Raw genomic sequence first — 24049 nt, forward strand, 5'->3', positions numbered from 1 at the left:
TCCCATGGTAATCCATATGATGAAGTTCATCATTGGATGGTATGTCTGGTTTGGTGTTTCCTTCCAAAGTTCTTTCCTTTTGTTGGAGTTTTGGAAGATCTTGGAGTATATAGTTCTTTCCTCTTCTTGTTGAGGGGTTTCATTGAGCAAGAGAATAGATTCTCTTCCCTTGGCTCTGGTAAGGTCATTTAAAAGTATGTTATAACCATTTCGCTTACTAGTTTTTTAAACTTTAGAGATATGGGTTTTTCTAGGGTGACCGCCTTTATGATTAGAATCCTTAGGGATGCTAGAATTTCCTCTATTTCCCAGTTGGATTCCTTCAGAGGTGCATTGTTCAGGATTTTTCTACCATTTTCTTGAACATGGAATTGGGGGGGAATTATTGTTAAGGTCCCATTTCTAGGAGATTACGGTTCCACTCTGGGAAGAAAGGTAGAGTCAAGGATGATTGGTTCACTTCCTGTGTAACTTTCTCCAGCGTTAGGATCTCTAGGGGATTCTGGTGGATGATCCTCATTATGGTTAGTTTCCATATGTTCTGACCAAAGTTTAGGAGACCTAGATATAGGCACTCCCTCACCACCTGAGCTAGATAGTGAGGGTTTTAAATCAAGATAGTAGTTTTCAAGACCTCTATCTCTAAGTTTAAGGAAACTTTCAGGTTTTAAAGACCCATTTATAGGATGGATGTTGGGATGTGATCTGATGGGAGTGGTTCTGAGGAGATTATGATGGATTTTGTAGGTTGATGTTTCATTTTCTCCCTTATTTGGCTCAATGAAGGAAGCAGATGGAAGAGTGGAAGTCATTTCATTCTAGAGAGACATACAATGTATATCAGAGGGAGCTAGCAAATGCACTTGACTATTCTCATAGGAAAAGTCTAGTTGAGAGGCTCGAGGATAACTGACGTAATTGGCATCACCAGAATACAAGTCCACACCCTTTGACTTTAGGGGTTTGGTCTTTGGGGTCCAGATAAGGTTTGTTTTGGACCTTCAGAATTAGAGCTCATTAAGGTTTGGGATTTAGAGTTATTTTTTGGGATTGGGCCTTATTTTTTAGGGGTTTAGAAGCAATACCTATGTTAGTGAGGGGTTTCCAGGCATTATAATTGGGCACCTGTGAAGTTGGCCCATCAGAGGATAGTTTTTTCCTCGAGTTAGGCCCCTTGGGGCCATTGTGTGACGGTTACCCGAATAGGGGGCTTTATGTTCCAACCCAGTAGGAGATTTTCCCAATAGGGTTTCTTTCATTTCTTTACCTTTTTCATTTATAGCGACACTAGTGGAGGCTCCAGCAAAAAATTAATGGAATTTTTTGGTTTTGAGGTACTTACCAATCGCAGCATCAAAGAGTTTTAACTTGATAGGCTATGAATTTTCATCAATATCTATGTGGTGTACCTGTTGATTACGCGTCCCATTCTTCTTCCTTCTAGCGAATGAGACGGTTTTCCAGTCACCAAAATCTTCTTTCGGTGTGTCTTCTTTAGGCATTGAATCAGCATTCGAGGCTTTGTGTAAACTGTAGTGACATTTGGAAGCTATATGCCCTAGTCTCTCACAAGCTTTGCATAAAATTTCCTTACCTTCGTAGAGTCCCAATGGCGACAAAGGATTTAACTAGAGTTTCTAATGGTATTTGTATGCAGATTCTAGCATATCGGCCCCTAAAGGTGGCCGATGTGCATGAATCTACATTGAGAAGTTTTCCAATCTTCTTGCCTATTTTCTCTAGTATTTGACCGTTGTAGAATTTTTTTTGGGAGTTGTAGAAGTCTTATCCAAATGGTAGTGGACAGCATTTTGGACTTAGAGGGAGCAAAGTTGGGCTCCCAGATTTGGACAGAAATGAAAGCTCCGCCTATGAACCATGGCCTTCCATGGAGGGCTATTTTTTTGTGTTTCTCTGAGTCAAATTTGATGGTGAAGAAATCTACATCGAGGACGAGATTAGCTTGCATTTTCCAGAGCTCCGATAGTTTTGTTCTAAGATATTGGTGGTTAAATTTTTTGCCAAAAGCTTTAATAATAATCGAGAAATGGCAAGGAGCGTATAATCGTTGCTTGTCTTCACTAGTTAGGGGAATCGACTCATCGCCTAGATCTGGAGTGATTTGGGATTCCTCAGGAAGAGTAGTAGTAGTGTAAGAGGGAGTTTGTGAGAAGTTTTTCCTTGACTATGTCACAGTAGGATAGTTTCTCCGACTGGTCAATTGCCATTTGGAAAGTCGCTATATCCGGTGGTTTCGATGGTGCTGGTGGGGATTGGGTAATTTCGTTAGTGGAGGATGATGTCATGCTCAGTTTAGTCATTGGGTATTTTTTTTTGAGAGAGATGGGTCGTTCTCTCTCTAGATCGCGTGCTATAGTATCAATCCTTTTCAAGTTTCAAACACATGCATGCACTAATACTGTTTATTTTACTTGTAGTTTTGGATATTAAAGTCTTTAATGATTCAAATCGAGTTTTACCTTATATTGGATTAATTTCATATATTTTTTTTCAATTCAAATCATATTGCCTAACCTAATTTTTATTAATTTTTTCTCAACTAAACTTCTATTAATTAACGTATTTACTATAAAAAATAAATAAATTCTAGCATTCGAAATAATATGATAAATATTTAATACTGCAAATTATTATATGATAACATCAATAAAATTGACTTATAAATAAAGATAGAATTTAATTTAAATAATTAAAAGATTTGATTCAAAAAATACTTTTGTAGATGTTCTTTTGTATTAAATCATATGAAAGAAATTGAAAAGTTACTATTTTTTTTTAACTTTAATAGCTTCTTTTTCCTAAAATACATGTTAAGAAATTTATATTAATATTTCTTAAACGTGTATGAAACTTTAATATTTCATGGTAAATTAATTATTTTGTCATAAATTATATGAAGTATTGATTATCCCATTTCTTGTTAAAGAAAACCAAATTTGAAAAAAATTACTCTTATTTTTCATTACTCAATATCATTAATATTTGGAGAGCTAAGTTGTATTTTCTTAAAATTAACTTTTCAAACATTTTTAGCATATATAAAATACAATTTTTGGTTTAATAATTAAACTTGTGCTTAGAAAGAAAATATCAAGATACTTTTTTTACTTGTAAATGATAATTTGTTAGGAAAAATGATAATTTGAAATAAAATTAATAAATATTTCCACAAAATAAAAAGACAATGAATTGTTATATCAATTTTGAATATGATTGTATATTTTTTTTTATGGTGACACTATCATTTTCCATGACTCATCACCTTTGTAACATTTGAAAACCCATATAATTGTTCAAATTTACCAAAATGGATGAAAAATTATAGAGTAATTAAATCTTAAATTAGGGATAAAATTGACAAAAATGTTTCAGGTGAGGACTACCAAAATATCACATTCTCTCTTATATCTATAATCTATATCTATATCTATAATCTATAATATATAATATATAATTTATATTTATAATATATTAAAAGTGTAAAGACCCTTCAAAAAGTTATTGGAACTTTTTGCCCTCCATTAAAACATTTGGCAATAGACAAAATTTTCTTTTTAATTTTTTTCTAATAATTTTTAAAACTAAAAAATTTATTAAAATATAATTATTATACCTTTCCTTATTTAAATTATGTAACTAAATTTAGGGTTCTTTTGGATTACTGTTTGAATGGAAAAAATCAATCGTTTAATAGACAACATACGTATTCTCTTAAAAAAATGTGTACTTTTTGACGAACAATTTTATTTATATTTTAATTACCTACATATGTTATTAAATTTTTAAAGTCAAAGTTTTATTGTTATTTTGTTTTCCTTTACATACGTATCCACTTTGGGTACAGTTTTGTCCACAATTAATTTTATTTATAATTTTCTTATGTTTAGCTATTTGATCTAGGTAAAAAAAATAAAATATATATTTAATATTTTAAAATCAATTAGAATTTTACTTATATTAAAAAAAAAAAAAATTGAATTTTATTTAAATAACATTTTAGATCAAAATTTACGACAAACATACCTTTACTTCTACTTTTTGTTCTTTGTTTGGTATTGATTCAAGTTGTCTTTTTTCCTATTAATTATTGTAATATTTCTCTGTCTTTCTTTATTTCTTTTAGTTAATGGCTTTAATGATTATGATTATATATGAATTATGTATAATTAATAATTGACAATTAATTCTTCCCTTTTGATAATTTCTTGTATTTTTCTTTTGGTGTTTTTCTTTTAGTTGGAAATTTATGATCGAAAAATTGAAGAAAATAAACATGTTGTGATCTAATAAAGTGGTAAGAAAAATAAAAAATTTAGCCCGTTTTTTCCTTTTTCTTTACTTAAATTGTTTTAACAATATTGTCGAATATTATTCATTAATATTATAGTTGAATCATTATTCAATTTTAAAATAAAAACAAGTTCGATGATACTTGTAAGTGCCGATGTTGGTTGTTGTATTGAGATTTCGAGAATAGGAACGGCTACACATTGAGGTATGATCACTAATAATGGAGTCAAATTCTTGTTTTGCTTTCTAATTATCAGTGATTGTATTAATATAGTCTCTAATTTATATTGGCATTTCATTGTGAATTCGCTTTAATATTTGATGTTTATAATGGTTGGTAGTTTTGAGTCAAGATTATATTGATAATTTCGTTTTTAATTTCTCTTTTTTTAGGTAAAATTTCGTTTTTAATTTCACAGTCATTCAAATAATTTCATTGTCTACCCTTATATACTTCTCTATCATTTTTCTAATTTTATTCTGCAGTAGATTTAACATTTTTTTTATATTACAAATTACTTTTTGATCAATTAATTCTTCATAAGTCCAACATATTATTTACGTAATACTCATGAAAATTAAAATCTTCATTAAAAGTCTTTACTTTGGATAAAATCATCTTTTTTCTATTTTTCTAATATTTAAGACTTAAAAATCAATTAAATATATTTATGATAAAATATTTCTTAACAACTAAATGTTTTTTTAATTAGTTTAAGAATTCTAAATCAACTATGTTTGATTTTAAGAAAATTTAAAAAATATAGAAATAAATATAAAAGTATTAGAATAAGAAAAATTTATTAACTTTCAATGTTTTAGATGTTTTAAAATTAATATTCTACTAATGAAAGTTTTTAAAGTGGATATACCCTAGGAGAAACTATATGGTATATATTAAAAATATATATATTATTTTTAACTTTAACATGTTGTATCCTACCTCTATTTGAAATCTATTATAATATCAATTATCATGAAGAAGGCTGCTTCAACCTTTACATATCACGATTCAGGAGGTCAAATTGATGACCACAGAAGCTTGTAGTGAAGTCGTCCAGGGCATTAGTTTTTTCTTTTTAGTTTCTATCTTCCGATCATTATTCACATTACTTTAACTCTCAATAATTAATGTAATTACATTGTTGATACAGTAGATATAATATTTGCAATTACAATTGCTTTTTCCATCATTATGTTATATTATGGGAGGAAAAACATAGTTTGTGTCATGTCTAGGAAAATTTCGCTTAATATGTAGATACAGCCTATGAAATATTCATTCTTTCATAGGCATACGGATAGAAGCATAATTATTTCAGCAACAGAAAAATAATGAGTAATATGCCTACAAGCTGCAATAGAGCGAAGATGGGCATATAGTCCTCTTACATTAAAGATGGTTACCCTCTGAGCCTCAATAGTCTTGTACACTAGTTAATGATGGAAAATGAAGAATAAACAATATTCGACATTGATGGGGTAGGAAGAATAAGGTGCATGCAGATGAATGGATCCACTTTCATGCGCGTGAGAGTTATGTATTACTGATCAGGCTTTTGTGACAGACATACATTAAGTACAATGATTTTGTGAATGCAGTTTTTTAACGATTAGATATTGATCCTTCAGATAAGATTCCTATATTTTACAGTTTAGTTTGATATGTGCGAACTGATAAGGCCGAAGAGTTCCAAGAAAGTGGTGTTGATACCTTATTACAATTTAATGACGGGTTTACTCATGTTTATGCATCAAGTTCTGATAAGAGATCAATATTTGATGGCATTGTAGACATTAAAATAGTGATTGGACCAATTTTAAAGGAGCAATAGACTTTTGAAAGGCCTCCAAAGCCTTGCACTGCAGCAAAGAAAAATGGAAAACTAATAGAAACTCCCCTAGTCCAAATTTATATGGATGGGTTGCTCGAGGAGATTATTATATAACATAAGTGCTTAGGAGAATACTTGTGTGGGAAAGGGGAGGTGGAGAAGGCCATATATCATCTCAGACCTTGTTTAAGAGGAAACACAGGGTAGCAAGTAAGGAACTTCTGGCCAATCTGGCCAATGAAATTGGCTTAAAAGATGAAAAAACTGAATAAGCTTCAAATGTGGAAGTGTATCCAAATATTAAAATCCTTCAGTCGTTCTTGAAAAAGAAAAATGTTAAAGAGGACTGGAGTTGGACACTTTGCTAGGGAATATGACTAACGAGTGTGGCCTCAATGAAGACCCATAAAATGCAGGACCAGAACTCTAAGGAAGCATCTTGGCGAGCACATAGGATTGGTAAGATTTTCAGTCAAGAATGAAACCTAAACCAACAACTCTAGAAGCAAAAATAAGGGAAGCTAAGATGTCAATTTTTGAAGTCTAACTTGCATCCCATGCCTTCTGTTTGTGATTTTCATCTGGTCAATGGCAGTAGAAACAAAAAGGTCTGAAGTTAGGCAGAAATCTCATGCCTTGTTGTTTCCACAGCCTTTGACCAGACCAGAACCATAAACAGGAGGCATGGGATGCAACTTTAACTTCAGAAATCGCTACCTTAGCTTGATCCCTTATTTTTACTTCAGAAGTTGTTGGTTCAGATTATGTTCCTGGCCGATAATCTTACCACCCTCGGTGCTCGAAAAGCTGGAACCTTAGAGTTCTAGTCCTGCATTTTGTGGGTCTTTATTAAGGCCACACTAGCTAGTTCCAGTCCCCTAACAAAGTGCACAACTCCAATCCACTTCAGCATTTTATTTTGAAAATAGACTGATGGGTTTTCATTTTTGGATACACTTTCACATTTGCAACTCATTCAATTTTTTTATTTTTCATGTCAATTTCATCAGCCAAATTCGCTACACGTTTCTTCCTACCCTGTGTTTCTCTTCTTTAATAAGGTCTGAGTTGATATATGGTTTTCTCTACCTTCCTCTTCCCATACAGGCATTCTCTCAAGCACCTTCTATTGTATAATAGTCTCCTCGAGCAACCCATTCATATAAATTTGGACTAGAAAATATTCTATTGGTTTTTCATTCTTGTTTGCACCAGTGTGAGGCTTCAGAGGTCTTTCAAAAGTCCATTAAACCCATGAAATTAGTCCAATCACTATTTGAATTTTTACACTACTACCAAAAACTTGAACTATTCTCCAAACTTGACACATAAACATTAGCAAAATCTTCATTAAAACATAACAGGGTATCAACACCACCTATTTGGTCCCTCAGCCTTACCAGTTCAAACCTAATAATTTTAATTGTAAAATGCCATATCTTTTTTGAATGTATTAACGCCTAATAGGTAAAGAGCCAATATTTATAAAATCACTATACTAGATATGTGATTTCACGATAGGTTGATCAGTAATACATACCTCCCACACATGAAGTGGTTCCATCTGCAAGCAACTTATTTCTCCAAACCTATCTTTACTCTAGCCTTTAATGATGGTCGGACAAAGGTTGATCCACTTTCACTTTCTTTTATCTACAAATAAGAGAAAAACATTTGATGTCAAATAAGAGAATAGGAAAAAGAACATTACAAAAGGGTAACATAAAATTAAATGAATATAACACATTACAATGTGTTGCAATAGATGACCTATCTGGTGCAATAGATTTCCCATTTGTTCAATAAATGGGTCATCTGTTGTAACAGAAGATGCATCTATGGCAATAGATGTCTGAAATATTGCCACAGATATGTCATCTGTTGGAATATATCAAACCAACCTTACTACTAGTTTGATTTCTTTCAACAATTGTTTCGTTTGTTCCAAAAACTAATTCATCAGTTGCAACAGTTGAGGAAACTATTGCAACACCACTAACAACATCAACAAAAAATAAAAAGCACCATATGTCCCAACACCATCAACAACACAAACACCACATGTCCCAACAACACCAATACCCCCAACAACAGCACCACCAACAAAGTAACAAACAAAAGACATAAAACAATGATACTGACAACAAGGCTTTTTAAGTTCTCCCAACAGATAACTTTTTTTTACATATTTTAACAAAAATAACGGTTCATTCATTCAAGACTTAAAAGTCAACTTTTCTTTAATTTTCTCAATAAATAAGATACCGGCAATGGATAAATCAATAAAAACAACAAATGTAAATATCTAATTTAAATAACATACAAACAAGAAGATGATAAGGAAAGAGAAATAGACCATACCTACAATGTCAAAAATCCAAAGGGATCAGAACACCCATTTCAGTCGAGAAAAGATATTGATCAGTTGAGATTTAAAAGGATCCTCATGCGAAAGAGGGTAGAAAAATGAGGAAAAAAGAAGACGATCGTGATTACCCTAAAGAGGAAAGAAAGAGAATTCTGAAAGAAAGATGAGAGATAAGCTAAGTTAATTTATGGCTGAAGGAGAGAGAATTCTAGAGATGGGTTTTAAATATCCATTAATAACTTTAAGGGGTACGAGGAGATGGTGACATTGAAAAGATAAGATAAGACTATTCAAGAAGGATATTTTTGAGTTATACAAGTAATATTTTTTACCGCCTTAGTATTTTATATGTTTATCTTGGGCAGGAGATTTCTTGTTGAAACATATGACAATTTTTGTTTGAAAATTTCCAATGGTTCAGTCATCTGTCGCAATAGATGTCAATGTCCATTAGATAATTTACAATAGATAGGCAATCTTTTGCAACATATTCAATAATATGTTTGATAAATTATAACAAATAAGTCATCTGTTGCACAGGTTGAACATTTATTTTTATACAATTTCAATTGAGTTCATATGTTTAACTACAACTTCAATTGATTTAGCTATAACTAGGGATGAGTTGATAGGGTCTACTATATTGCATGATGTTGGTAGTGATTTCCACCCGACCTGAGTCATTGATCGATCACTCTGAGTTGAAATAATTCTTAGTAACTTATTATTAATCTAATACCTAAATTGATTTAGTTATTACTAGGGATGAGTTTATAGGGTCAATTATAACTTCAATTGAGTCTTTGTAATTGCATGATACTGGTATTGCGTTCCTCCTGACCTGAGTCGTCGATCGATCACTCTGAGTTGAAATGATTCTTAGTAACTTATTTTTAATCTAATACCTAAATTAATTTAGATAGAACTAGGGATGAGTTCATATGGTCAACTACAACTTCAATTGAGTCTCTAGAATTGCATGATGTTGGTATTGAGTTTCTTTCGAACTGGATCGTCGATCGATCACTCTGAGTTGAAACGATTCTTAGTAACTTATTATTTATCTAATACCTAAATTTATTTATATATAACTAGGGATAAGCTCATAGGGTTAACTACATTAACTACAACTTCAATTGAGTCTTTGCGATTGCATGATGTTGGTATTGCATTCATCCCAACCTGAGTCGTCGATCGATCACTCTGAGTTGAAATGATTCTTAGTAACTTATTATCAATCTAATACTTAAATTGATTTATATAGAACTAGGGATGAGTTCATAGGGTCAACTACAACTTCAATTGAGTCTTTTTAATTGCATGATGTTGGTATTGCATTCCTCTTGACCTGAGTCGTCAATCAATCACTCTGAGTTGAAATGATTCTTATTAACTTATTATTAAGTTAATTCCTAAATTGATTTATTTAGAACTAGGAATGAGTTTATAGGGTCAACTACAACTTCAATTGAATCTTCAAGATTACATGATATTGGTATTGCGTTCCTCCCAACCTGAGTCATTGATCGATCACTCTGAGTTGAAATGATCCTTAGTAACTTATTATTAAGATAATACCTAAATTTATTTAGCTAGAACTCAAGATGAGTTCATAGGGTCAACTACAACTTCAGTTGAGTCTTTGCAATTGCATGATGTTGGTATTGCGTTCCTCCCAACCTGACTCGTTGATTGACCACTTTGAGTTGAAATGATTCTTAGTAACTTATTATTAAGCTAATACCTGAAATTCATCAGTGTTCCAATTGAACTAAATACACATTATTATGATGAGATGGTTAAAAATTATATGTTATAAAAATTTTAAAAATAATTAAGATCAATTCGGACCAAATTAACATTTTCAAAACTTGTCATTCTTTACCAAAATACAAATCATCCATTTGTGGAAAAAATATTTCATCATTTCAAATCTCGAGTTCTCGCTTTTTTCTTTCTCTCTTAATAATATAGGCAATACTACTCAACATATTGCTCTACCCTTTACAACATATTGATTTTCTTCCCATTTCCAACCATATAGTTGTTATTTTTGAATTTATTCTTTCTTGTATCTATCATTTTCTCTGTCTTCGTAGGTAACATAGTTCGAAAAGAGTTCTACATTTCTTTTCTAAAAATTAGGGCTTTTTAGTTACTGATGAAAAAGAGGACTTTTAGTTGTATTATCTTCAAAAAATGGGTTAACAATTTTGAGTTTTGATGGTAAAATCATAGGAAGAACCCGAGAAAATCCTAATTTTTATCGCAGTATTCCATTGATTTTTGTGGTATTATTGGATGGTTTTGTGGTATTATTGGTGGTTTTTTGTGGTGGTGTTGGTATAGGTGGCATTGGTGGTGGTCATGGTATTAGTGGTTTCGTGGTGGTGGTGGTGGCATTGCTGGTGGCATTGTTGGCATTTGTGGTTGTTGGTGGTGGTATTGGTGGTCATCATGGTGACACTAGTGGTGTTTGTAGTGGCTATTGGTGGTGGTGGTGGTGACATTGGTTGGTGGTTTTGGTGGTATCAGTATTGGTGGTATTTGTGGTGGTTGGTGGTAGTGTCTGTAATATATTTTTTAAAATTTATGCATACATCAATTGTAATGTATTTTTTTCTATTATTTGTAGGTAAAACATGTTTCCCAAAGAAGTTAAAGTAAAAGTGGATCAACTTCTGACCACCTAACAAAAAAGGCTAAAGTACAGAGGGATTCAAGAGAGCTTCCTGAACAATCTCAGTTAGAAAAAAGTGAAGATGAGGAAAGATATGAAAATGATATTGAGGGAGGTGGACAAGGGTCAGTAGATGGTGATGAGGAAAATGGAAGTGAGGAGGAGGAATAAGTATATAAACAAAAAAAGGAAGAAGAAGAAGAAGAAAGTGAGAAAGAGGATGATGATGAACATGATGATAATACATCACCAATGAGGCATGAGTTAATATCGAAATCCCAGCATGAGGATGTCAAAATTATTAGCATTGATAGGTTTCAAGTTCTGATGTCGATAGATGATCCTGCAGAACTAACTGGTGATTTTGTACTCAAATTTTAGTTGCAGAAACTATTTGTGATTTTAGGAATATCATGAAGAATGAAAATATAGACGGACTTTTTAAGAAGAGCTACTTTGGATGCTTTCTTGAGATGCCTGAGGACCACACTGCTCATTTTAAAATGAGCATGGTATATGGTCTTCTCAAGCGCAAGATTAAGTACTTGGGGGATAATAAAGATTTGAAGGGGGAGCGGGGGTAAAAAGATGGATGAAATCTGGATCAACTACTATGGCATGCCGATTTATTTTGGCTTGAAAGAGTTTGCCATAGGGATAGGCTTGAGTTGCGATCGTCCAGAAGAACCTCTCATCAAGGAAACACCCTGCAAAAGGTTCAAGGTAAGCAAGATAACCAAACCACCACCATCAAGTAGAGTGGAGGAATTTTCCAAGCGACCACCCACCAAAACCAACAAACGTAAGGAAAAAATAGATGGGTTGTTCGATATTAAGGGACATAGCTACAAAGCAAAAGATTTGATAGAAGATATCAAGGATAAAACCATACCAAAGCAGTACATAGAACGATTATGCTTAGTTTGGTTTGCCTATTCCATTATATTGGCAAGTGACGTCAACAAAGTCATAGAAGATAATTTGTTGGTGCTTGCTGAGGATTTCAAGAAATTCGAAAATTATTCCTTGGATATGACAGCTATAATATGACTGTCAAATATTTACTTGAAAAAGGTATCCCCAAAGATGATCACATTATATGGCTTTCCTTGGGCTTTCATGGTAAATTTAACCACTATTTGTTTATTCATCCATTAAATTATATTGAATAAATATTATAACTTTTTTTCTTACTTCCTGTTTACATATTTTAGGCTTGGGTATTTGAAGTCATTCCTCCCCTTCGAAAGCAGGTCAAGGATTATTCGGATGAGGTTTCTCATCTAAGGATCCTTAGGTGGTTAGCTGCAAAGAGCAACACAAGAATTAAGGAGGCTGATCTCTTTAACCCTCTGGATAATGCAGTACGTCTTCTTTCAAGTAAAATAATTTGAATCAAAGAAAGATATTGAAATAGATGTGCCATCTTTTGCAACATGAGAGTCATCTGTTGCAACAGATTACCCGTCTGTTGTAACTGGTGCAGTAGATGAGTAATCTGTTGTGACAGATGATTCATATTTTATAAAAAAATTACCCATTTGTTGCTTTGATTATCTGAACCCAACTCAACAGATTACCCATCTACTGTAAATTATGCAAAAATGGCTATCTGATGCAACATATTGTTAATCTGTTACGATAGATAGATTAGCTATTATGATAGAAAGATCATCTATCGCATAAGTTGTCTATGTTAACATATAACCTAACTGACTGCAAATTATTATATGATTTAAATATATCTATTTTTTTATAGGTTGTGCATCCATGGATCGTGTCTACTGAGGAGGAGTTGGGGATGACTTCTTTTATTACTCTAGGTCTTGTTGATACAATAGTAGACCCAACGATAGAGTTAATAAATAAGGAATTGGCTAGAGCAATATCCATAAGAAGAGCAATTAGGCCAGGTCAGCCTAATATGAGGCTCTTCATGACCAACCTATTGTAACAGATCTCGGGTGCTTCTTATGGGGAAGTTGCTGGTGGAGTTATTGATATTGGTGGCAGGCATATTGATGCTGCTGCCAGTCGTGATGATGAGCATGTTGATGATTAAGAAAAAATAAATATATTTGAAAACACCGCTTTCACATATCTCTCTCACCTTTACACAGGTCCCTTTCACCCTTACAGTGGTCTCTCTCACCCCTTTTCACCCTCATCTTCTCATTGCAAATGTGAAGAGTGAAAGGATAGCCAGGATAAAATCTTTGAAAAAGTATAGGTTATCGCTAAAGCTATCGAGGAATTGAAATCCAAGAGGGATTTTATACCATCCAAGAAGGTGAGGGAGCCATACACTCCTACAGTGGTGGTTAGGAGGAAGAAAAGAGCAATTAGCCAAGTACACTCCAATCAAAAATTGAAAAAAATTGCAACTCCTCCCTCTCCAAAAATTGTTGAAGTTTAGGGGCTATTGATGAAGGTGGACATATACGCAGAACTTGGTGCCAAAGAGAAGAGGGATCTGTGATGGGCCAAGAATGCCAAGAACGGCGCACAAGATTACCCCATTCATACCTTTTTCACCCAAGTATGAGTATGACAAATATGCATACGCGGTACATGGACAAGGTAAGTTTACTTTATCTAACCAAGCCTTCTAATCTACACCATAAAGAAGAAGCTACACAGCAGATGTGTTATCTATTGCAACAACTGGATTTTCTAGTGCAACTAGTGGTGTTTATGTTGTTATATATTACCCATCTATTGCGTAATTTACGTTAGATGGGTAATCTGTTAACAGATTCAAAGAACCCTCTACAATAGTGGACCATCTGTTGCATCTTTCCACTATGTGTTTTGCTTCTTTACCATTACTATCTTATTTAAAAATTGACTTCTTACCTCATGAGAGGCAGGCAATTAGCGTACCCGAAAGCTTATGATGTTGTCGATAGGATAATGGACCTCAACTTCTACAAGAATTTCAAGGATAGATACAAAGATCTCAGTAAGCATGCGTCAACTTTCAATGGCCCAGGATTTGATTTGTTAGTTTTTAGGTTCCAATGAGATAAAGAAATGATTAAATATATTAGAGATGAGAGGCCATATCCACACAGCAAGAGATAGACCAAGGAGAAGAGGATTTTTAAAGTTATGAACGTGGACTTCATACATTATCTGGTTGTTGAGATACTGCTCGGGGAGGGAAAGATCAAGGTTTATAACTGTAACTTACCTTCCTTCGACAAGGCCAATTTTTTTACCCACATGAAGCCACTATTGGAGTTGTTCCCCAACTTGTTGAGGCAGAGTAAAATGATGGATCATTTGCCAACTGAAGTATTGATAAAGTAAACGTGGGATTTTAAAGGTCAAAACAAGGACATCGACCTTCCAAAATATAAAACTGTTGTCGTATGCGGGTCATACGCACTTGCATACATCAAACGTTTGCTGACCGACACAAAAATGGTCGAGACAACGACCTTTCTATACGACAACATTGTGGCAAATATGCAAGAGGTCTGTTTTTATGGGGTACTAACTGGACGCTTGAGCCTGTGTATAAAAAAGAGCCTGTGAAATAATATTTTTTATTTCAAGTCACTTCACTTTACATATAGTGGCAATACTTTTTTATCTGATAAAAGTTAAATTTTTTATAATGCAATAGATTGTCTATCTGTTATAAAAGATATATCTGTTCTGACAGGTATTTTATCTATTGCAATAGGTTGGTCATCTATTGGGTTATGTCGATGTTTCTATCTAAGTATTATCTGTTGCAGCAGTGGGAAGACCTGTTTGATATTTCCAACAGATGACCTACATGTTGCAACATATGCCTAAATCTGTTTGGTATTTTTCAATCAAACCAGTAGCAAATACACCACCATGAAAATTTCAGCAATTAGGCTTGAATATCTATGTGCCCAACAATACCAAACCAGTAGCAATAACCCAACAATATAGTATCTTCTTGCATGATTTTGTTTTTCTTCAAAAGCCTTAACTTTCTTCAACAAACCCCAGATTACACGATTTGTTTGTGAAGGGTGTCATTCTTCATACCAATTAAAGTAATCACATCCACCTAATTTCTATAAAAACAAGACCACAATTACAAAATAATTACAAGTCAATATTTAATCAACTAATTAAATAAAAAAATAATACCTTTGAAATCTTACAAGTAAAAAATCTACGACCTAAAATTTGGTGAGTTCAAGAAGTCTTCAATAGAGCTTCATGTCCACACTTACAATATCAAAAAATTTTATCACAAAAAAAGTGGAAGATGAGCTCGACATTGTCAAGCTCAATTGGAAAAAATGAGAAAAAGATGAAAAAAATCAAAATACAAATAATTTGAAGAATTTGGATGGAGTAAAAAATGATGAAGAAGAAGATTTGAGAATTTAGGGTTAATTTTTAGAAAGAAGATGAATATATAAGACAATGGGGGACAAGTCAGCAAAAATAGGGGTTCAACGAGCCTGGGCTGCGTGAATTATACGCAAGCTGCCAACAGAGCAAAAAGTGTCAAACTAACAAATTTGATGCCTATTTTAGGTGTTTAAAATGAACAGTATCTACTTGGGGTTCCAAAGTGAAAGATCGCTACAACTTTAGGTGCTTGTCGATGGGTTTCGCCTTTTTTTATTTCAAGTCACTTCACTTTACATATAGTGACAATTTTTTATGTCTAATGAAAACTGAATTTCTTAAAATGCAACAGATTATCTATCTGTTGTAACAGATATTCTACTTGTTCTAACAGATAGTTTATCTGTTGCAATAGGTTGGTCATCTATTGCATTGTGTCAATGTTTCTTTCTAAGTCTATCTTTTGCAACAGTGGGAAGACCTGTTTGATAATTTTCAATAGATGACCTATATGTTGCAACATATGTCTAAATCTATTTAATAATTTCCATCATATATGTCGTCTTTTGCAACATATACCTTATCTATTATAATATTTGAATCTAGTATTTCATTTCAATTAATAATTTCAAATCTAAGGATAAAATAAAATTCATAGACAATATAAAATAAATCGAAGCCTTCAGAAATTACATGAAATAAATCAATAAATAAATTAAATGTAAAAAAATTGTTATAGTCACAGATCTCAACAAATAAATCAACAATTTAAGTTTTGATGCTAACAATTCCTAAGGAGGAGTGAGGTTACTACTTTGACAGACTCAAGCTATAATATCTAGTCAATATGGACAAATTGTTCTACATCCGGTTCTATGGAATTTGGCTTTGGTCATCGTGGATCTTTAATGTCGCTTGCCGACAGTTTTTGCACTTTTGCTTCTTCGTATTTCCATAAAATGAGTAGCGTATTGACAATTTTATTCAACAATAGCTTCTACTGTTACATCCACCTGGAAAGAAAGAATTGGTCAATGCTAATCACAAAGATACAAAAAAATAAAAAAGGATAACTCATCTGTTTTAGCAAATCAAACAGGTCTTCCTTCTATTTTATATTATCCCAAATAGATTATATTTTTATTGCAACAAATGGATCATCTGTTGGGACAAATTATAACATGAGGAAGACCTGTATGATAATCTCCAATTGATTAACCATCCGTTGCAACATATGACTCATCTGTTTGAAAAAACTAAAACAGTAAGAATTCTTGATTTAATTTGTCCCAACAGATGATCCATCTGTTGCAGCAGATAGGTCATTTGTTGGTACAAATAAAAATGGTATGTAGAGATATTTGATTTTCTAAAATAGATGAGACATATGTTGCAACAGATACTGTATCTGATGCAATATGTTAGTCAACTGTTGCAACAGATGTATATATTTGTTTGATAATTTTTAACAGATGTATCATCTGTTGAAACAGATATGTGTCTGTTTGTTAGTTGGAATAAATGATATATATTCACCTTCTTCAACTCATTTTGCTCTCCTGTGGCCCTTGTACATTGATCAATAGTGCAACACACAGATAGAGAAGTTGTAATTTTTCTTTTTTAGATGATTGATATTGCCTTAGAAACTACTTTCCTTCTCCACTTATCCTTAATCTCTAATAGAGTGGATGAATATGAAATCCTCTTCGATGGAATTACACCCCTCTTAGATGTCAATTCCTTTACAAAAATAGTTAATGCATTAATAGCATTAATCACTACATCATGTTTCGTCATGCATACTTGACTTTTGCATCTAGAAAATTCGCGAGGAGAGGCAAAATCTATATTACCAGTATGATCATACTCATAATAGGTTGTTTTAAAAACTATAAGAGGAGCACCATTAGCCCTAACGGCAGCACCACTACCACCACCAACAGCTCTATCACCACTAACGTCATCAATAACAACAAGCCCACTCTCCAAAATTATTTTTCTTGTGATGGTTGTTGCTCTAAAAAATTTCATTTTTATTCTGTCGATGACCTTAGGGTCCGATAAAGTTTGCAGAGACTATAAAGTAAGAAAAATGGCATCTTCAACTCTCGATTAGTCGAAACAAGCGGCGGATGCACAATCTAACATAAATCAATACATATATTAGAATGATGATTAGGTCATTAAAAATATCATTAATTAAAATAAAACTTAATTATAATTAGACTTACTGCATCCTTCAGGGGTTGAAGAGATCAAGAAATTTTACATTTTTATCAATTTTGGCCGACAACCATCTCAAGATTCTTGGACAGGAAACTTCTTCCTAGTAGTACACTTGTTGTCTCAAATAAGGAATGACTTCATACAACCAAGCCTATAAAATAACGCCAATAAATCAAAAGTATTATTGAATAAAAAAATAAATCATATCATAATAAAAGAAATATTTACTATGAAAGCCCATGGAAAGCCATATAAGTTGACTGTCTTTGGCGTTAATAGAGTCAACAAATATTTGACAGTCATTTTGAAACTTTTATAAATCCAAGGATAGCTGTTAAATGTCTCAAGATCCTTGGAGAGCTTTATTAAACCAAGTGGTATGTTGTTGTTAACGTCTCTCGCCCATAGAATATTATGTACAAACCAAACCAAGCACAATGATTTCTTGTGCTTCTTTGAAAGTTTTTTTACCTTTCAACGCTTCTATCAATTTTTTATTTTTGAAGCTTGGAACAACAAGGGACAACGGGTCATTGTGGGGTGCTTTTTTTGTGTTAAAATAAGCATAACTTGAGAAGAAGAAGGAGGATAACATTATAGTCCAGTAACTATGGCAAACTCCTTCCAACCAAAACAAACAGGCATGCTACAGTAATTTATCTATACCTCATCCATCTTATCTTTTGTTTAATACATAAACCTACGCTTGAGAAGATCATATACATTTTTATTTGGAAATGAGCACTATTGTCTTCCGACGAATCAAGACATTACCCAAAGCAGTTATCTCTGAAATAAGCATCTAATTTTTGTTCTCAAAGTATTTTTCTGAAGGCATGGAAAGATTTTCTCATGGCTTACTTAACCATGAAATCACCTATTAAATATGTGGCACCATCGCATTGCATTCTCACGAGATAATTATCAATGCTGAAGGTTTTGACCAACTCTTTAGTGGAAAGATTATTAGCATTTGAATCATTTCTTTTGAAACGTTCCTCCTCCCCATGTTCATCATCTTCTTCTCTTGATTGAGATAACACTTGTAAAGCAAGCTCATAGAGTGGTGGATGTAGCCTAGCTTCTTCACTTGTTCCTTTACTTAGACTTGATTCAATTTCTTTTCTTTTGGGAGCCATATAATCTAAAAATAACAAGAACATAAAATAGATTATAATTAATTAATATGTCGTTAAAAAGGGATAACAGTATATCTAACATGTACAATAGTAAAATAACAGTTCAAACAGATCACACATATGTTGCACTAGGTAGGTTATTTGTTGCAACATATAACTAAACATATTGCAATGAATGAGTAATCTACTGCAACAATGAAAATAGATCACTTATCTGTTGAAATAGATGACTGGTTTGTGTAACAGATCACATATCTATTGCAACATATAAGTGATCTATTGGAACTGTAATCAATGATTAATATTGTTTAGATTTCTTCTAATAGAAGGATCGTCTATTATAATAGATGAATGATCAGTTAGAAAAATCAAGTCTTGGACATGTCTTGTTAGAATAGTTGATAGGATTTTAACCATCAAAAGATTCATCTGATGCATCAGATGATTAATCAGTTGCATTAGATTTTTAATTTGATGGTTCCTTCATTGCATCAGATGATTGATTAATCTATTGCATCAGAAGATTAATTTGTTGCATCAGATTTTTAATCTGATACATCAGATTTATAATCTGTTGCATCAAATTTTTAATTGGTTGGTTTTGCTATTGCATTCGATAGTAAATCTAATGCATCAGATTTATAATCTGTTCCATCATATTTTTAAAAGGTTGTTTCTACTTTTTGCATTTGATGGTAAATCTGTTGCATCAGATGGTTAATCTGTTTCATCAAATAGTTAATCTGTTCCATCAAATTTTTAATTGGTTAATTCCTCTGTTGCATTCGATGGTAAATCTATTGCACCAAATTTTTAATCAATTGGTTTCTCTGTTGCGTTTGATGGTAAATTTGTTGCATCAGATGGTTAATTGATTGCATCAGATAGTAAATTAATTGCATTAGATGGTTAATCCATTGCATCAGATGGTAAATCTGTTGCGTCAGATGGTAAATCTGTTGCATCAGATAGTTAATGTATGGCATTAGAAAGTTAATCTCTTGCGTCAGATGGTTAATCTATTGCATCAAAAGGTTAATCTCTTGCTTCAGATGGTTAATCTATTATATCAAAAGGTTAATTTGTTACATCATATAGTTAATCTGTTGCATCAGATGGTTAATCTGTTGCATCAAAAAGTTAATTTGTTATATCGGATGGTTAATCTATTGCATCAAATGGTTAATTTATTGCATCATATGCTAAATCTGTTGCAAAAAAAATAATAGCATGATTTTGTTCAACAGAACAATAGCAATATTACTATTTTTACCAAGAACAAGAACAAATCAACCCAGCAACGGACGCAATACCAAAAATACCAACATCATTGTTTTGTTTGTACAAACATAACTTCAAAAAATGCAACAAACAAGAAAAAACCATATTTCACTCGGAAAAGAGAAGAGAAGAAATATCAGAAATTAGGGTTTTATTCAGACCACATTTAAAATTAAAGCAACAAATATTGAAATTGTTAACTAATACTAGAAGAGAAGTTGACTGATGTTCTGTTTTTTTAAAAAAAAAAACTAAAAGACCATAATTTTTTACCTGTGAAAAAGAAAAGGGACAATGAAGAACGCAAAGTTGTTGTGCCCGGAGAGCAAGGCTGTCACGTCGATTGACGGTTGAAAGTCAAAAAGTAACTCGAAGCCCAACTATTTGTCGTTGGAGGTTGAAGTTGCCGGGGATTGAAGGGAGAAATTTGCAGAACTATTGGTTGGGAGAAACTGTTGAGAGAGGGGGGAGAGACTGTTGATTTGGAGAGAAGAGGTGTGCAGGTTGATTTGTATTTTTGAAAAAATTAGAAAGTTTTGAAAATATTAATCAAGTCCACAATTAACCTAATCAAGTTTCTTAATTATGTTTGAACTTTTAAATTGGTAAATGCCACCAATCCTTCATTAAAGACTTAAATGGCACCTTTCCTTCAATTTTCTCGTGGATCTTGATGGTGGTTTTTTCCCTGTTTTCTATTCTTTTATGCTATGAACTATCAGGTGTTCTCGGCATTTCTTGTAGGTTTTGTTACATTATCACATATTCTTGTGATACAATGTCAATATTTTTAATTTAACACATTATTGGGTGTAGATTTGGGTGTAATGAAAGTCCTCTTTGCTGGTTGTGATAGTTTCAAATAAACTAAGAGAATTCTAATAGTTTTCCTACATTACAATCCGATTATAAAATTGAATATATGTATTTTGATTGTGGTCTCTGTCCTAATTTTTCTATTTTTTTAAAATTTTTTCACCGTGACGTTTTTAATGAATTTTAATTCTGTAATACATGACGTATCGAATATTTGTGATTCATTCAATTAGAATGTAATGGTTACAGTTTTTTTATTTCCCATGTTTTTAAAAGTGAGGATTGCTCATCATGGAAAAAAGGAGCATGACTTTGATTCTAAGAGTAAGAGGTAATTTATGCACTTTTTCCTTTAAATAGCATATGCTTAATTTTAATGTCAAGTGAGTGTGCTATATATTTCATGTTATATTTATAGATGTGTGTATTGTATGGACAATTAAAGGTGTTTATAATTAATTGAACTGCACTTGTTATGTTTCGGACAACAGTATAAGATATACTATTTATAGATTATGTGCAATATTACGGGAAGTATCCTAATGTATTCTTTTTTTTTTTTTTGTCAGAGAAAGTACCCTAATGTTTGCAACTCTTTAATTCTATGTATCCTGAAACTGTAAAATTCAATTTGAGTGATTGGATACACTAAGTTTCAAGATGTTGTGAATAAGTCCAAAAAAATCCATAGTTTTAGCATTAAAACAAATTGATACTCTACCAATAAAAATTTGGAAATTCATTACGAACCAGGAGCTAAGACAAACACAAGAGAAAAAAAAATATAACTTATGAGATTAGTGGGAGAAAAAACAAATCATTTATAGATATTTAGTAGAAATTAAAAATGAAGTTAGGACTTAAATTTTGCATTGTTTGGAGATGTGTACTTTACACCATTTTATTGCTTTTAGCCTCCATTTGTTGTTTGACAAGAAAAGCTTGGAGGGGGCACATGGAAATTCTCAAAGAAATGATCATGAAAGTCACTTGAATTGATGTTTATGTTCATTCATTATTTAGAAATGGTGTCAATACAATTTGAAATGTAAAAAAAATCATGGCTGATTCTGTTTCTGCAGCCGAGAATCTGGGGCAGAACAGAACTTCATATCGAGACAGAACTTCAACCAATCCTCCTGCACAAGCTTAGGCTTCATATGCTGGGGCAGCTGCATTTGGTAATCAAAGTTAATATGCAGGTACATTTATCATCATTTCTCTAATAACAACTAATACCTCTTGAACCCAATAACAGATAGAGTTCAAAAAGCTCAAATCTTCGATGATTCTGACATTTATGATTGCGTTGGGGAAATATTTGGATAGGTATTCTATATCTGAACCGGATTCTTTCTAGTTAAAGAAGCACTTTTTAGTTACTTTGGAACTGTTAGGAGATTCTCCAGAAGAAAAACAACAAAGTGGGGTTTTTCTAGAACCCAAAAGAGAGTGATTCGTTAAACATGAGTTGAGGTAACTTAATTGGGGGAATAGCATGTGACTACTTATCTTGCTATCAACGCTCTTGATGTTCTCAAATTTGATATGCGAATACATTTATCATCATTTTTCTAATAACAACTAATACCCCTTGATCCCAATCTAGTGAGTTAGAGATAGAGTTCGAAAAAATCAAATCTTTTGATGATTCCGTCATCTATGATTGAGTTGCGAAAACTTCTAGTTCGATATCCTGTATTTGAACTGGATACTTTCTGGTAATTACAACTAATACCCCTTGATCCCAATCTAGTGAGTTATAGAGACGAAGTTTCAAAAGGACAAATCTTTGATGATTGCATCATCTACTATTGAGTTGCGACAACCTCTAGATATGCAAGTATGTTTATTTCATTTTTGTAAGCCATGGAAATAAATAGTCTCTTGCAGGAAGGGTACTATATATCCTTGTGCTTCGGCCCCTTTAAACAAGATTTTTTTGTCGTTGTTGTAAATGCCCCAAAAAATCAAATTGATCAACATTTGAATGATGTTTGGATATAGAAGAATGGATACAGAGGATTATACAGCCAACTCCCAAAATCAGTAATTTTGATGAAAAGTTGATTGATTGATACGGAGGACATATACATAGCATTCTGTATATATGTTGTGATTTTTGTAATATGTTTTGGGAGTTGAGATTTTTTGTAATATTGGAAACATAAGTTGTATATTTGTGTAATTTTTAGTACTAATAATAATAATAATAAAAACGACACCGTTTTAACACAAAAAGCAAAACTTTGATAGTGCACAAATATGACCTTTAACTATTCAAAACTGCACAAATATGACCTCCCTCCAAGTCAGCCCTTTTAACGACGTGGCACCGTGTGATTGGATGAGCTTTCCACATAGGCGCGAGTGAAACTCACGCATGGAGGTTGCAAACTCGGAGGTCATATTTGTTTAGGTTTTGAATAGTTAAAGGTCCTATTTATGCACTATCAAAGTTTAAGGTCAAAGTTATAATTTGGTGTCAAGTTTAGGGTCATATTATGTATTATGCCTAGTATTTTCCTATTAATTTCATTGATTATTTTGAATACAAAAGAAAGAGGTCTCAAGTGTGGAAGATTCTAGAAGAAGCAATAATAGACTAGTTATTTTTCTGTTATAACTGTTTTTAGTTAGTTACACTAGTGCTAACGGCTAGTTAGTTAGTTAGTTAGTTAGTTAGTTAGCCTAATCTCTAGCCTATAAATGTATATGACTATACACATTGAAGTACAATGAATACAGGCAGTTACTCTTCTCTCTCATCTTCTTCCTATCTCAGTTTCTTCCTTCCTTTCTTCTACAAACACTATCAAACTCTATACTTCCTTCTTTGATAAATTAACAAGAAGCTTATTGCTATCTTGTATAATTACATGGTATCAGAGCCAGATTGGCTAGATCAAAACTAGCTACCTTAGTCAATTCTGAAGATTGAAGAAAGTGCTCCATCACAGATTCAGATTTTTTTCAAGTTCCTGAAGGATTTCTTGAGTTAAGATTTGAAGGTACAAGTAATAAAAAATGGTGTCGAAATGGGTGG

This window comes from Capsicum annuum, chromosome 4, assembly GCF_002878395.1.
Source record: "Capsicum annuum cultivar UCD-10X-F1 chromosome 4, UCD10Xv1.1, whole genome shotgun sequence".
Lineage (NCBI taxonomy): Eukaryota > Viridiplantae > Streptophyta > Magnoliopsida > Solanales > Solanaceae > Capsicum > Capsicum annuum.